The sequence below is a fragment of the Arachis duranensis genome, chromosome 2 (assembly GCF_000817695.3).
Source record: "Arachis duranensis cultivar V14167 chromosome 2, aradu.V14167.gnm2.J7QH, whole genome shotgun sequence".
NCBI lineage: Eukaryota > Viridiplantae > Streptophyta > Magnoliopsida > Fabales > Fabaceae > Arachis > Arachis duranensis.
This window is the reverse complement of record NC_029773.3, coordinates 42000092-42000394: the sequence shown is the minus strand read 5'-3', so window position 1 is coordinate 42000394 and position 303 is coordinate 42000092.

Below are 303 nucleotides of genomic sequence, written 5' to 3'. Positions count from 1 at the left end.
AGCAAGTTACTAAATAGCTTGGAGCAATCATGAAGCTGAATGACAAGTTATTTGGAAATGAGACTTGGGAGGATGAATCCCCTTTGCTCATCAAAGAACTGGATGACTTGTCTAGGCAGAAACTGCCTCAAAAGAGACAGGATCCTGGAAAGTTTTTAATACCTTGTACCATAGGCACCATGACCTTCAAGAAGGCCTTGTGTGACTTAGGGTCAAGTGTAAACCTCATGCATCTCTCTGTAATGGAGAAGCTAGGATATTTGAGGTACAAGCTGCAAGAATCTCACTAGAGATGGCAGACAA